Genomic DNA, 660 nt, shown 5'->3' on the forward strand with positions numbered 1-660 from the left:
AAGAGACCCCGGGGCGGGTGGAGGGCGGCGGAGGGCGGGCGGGCGGGCGGAGGGCGGGCGGGCGGGAGAGGGCGCAGGCTGCGGCTGCTCCGGCTGCTGCCTCTGCTGGTCTGGGAGGGGGACGGGGCGGAGCGGCCCGCTTTCAACCCCGCGCACCCTCCGACCCCGGAAGCGCTAACCGCCCCGGGGGCCGGCGAGGCGACTGCGTCGTCCAAACATTCCCCACGCAATACGGGCGGCCTCCTAACAGCCTAGAGCGGCTCCGTGGACAGCGTCGGCACCAACGAGACAACACGTGGTAGCAGATAGCCAGGTCTATGATAGAGCGGCAGCGTAGGAACAGGGAGGAAGCTAGTGGCCCCTAGCGAACAGATTGGAAATCCCAGGCGTGAATACGGAGAGAGTTGGCAGTCGCCATGGTTAAAGGGAGACAAGAGGGAAAAGGGAGAATGAGAAGAGACGGGGAAAAACCAGGTAGTCTACAGTGATACTTAAAATAAAAGAAAGATAAAAAAGAACCAATATGCCTCATTGAAGGCAACTTTTACACCAATTCCTTACTCTGAAAATTAGTAACTAAAAGGAAAGAATTAAGCATTTACTCTGTCTTAGGAAAATGAAATTCATCCGTTAAGGGAAAACTCTTTTTTAAGAGTTCCA

This window comes from Suricata suricatta, chromosome 10, assembly GCF_006229205.1.
Source record: "Suricata suricatta isolate VVHF042 chromosome 10, meerkat_22Aug2017_6uvM2_HiC, whole genome shotgun sequence".
NCBI classification, from domain to species: domain Eukaryota; kingdom Metazoa; phylum Chordata; class Mammalia; order Carnivora; family Herpestidae; genus Suricata; species Suricata suricatta.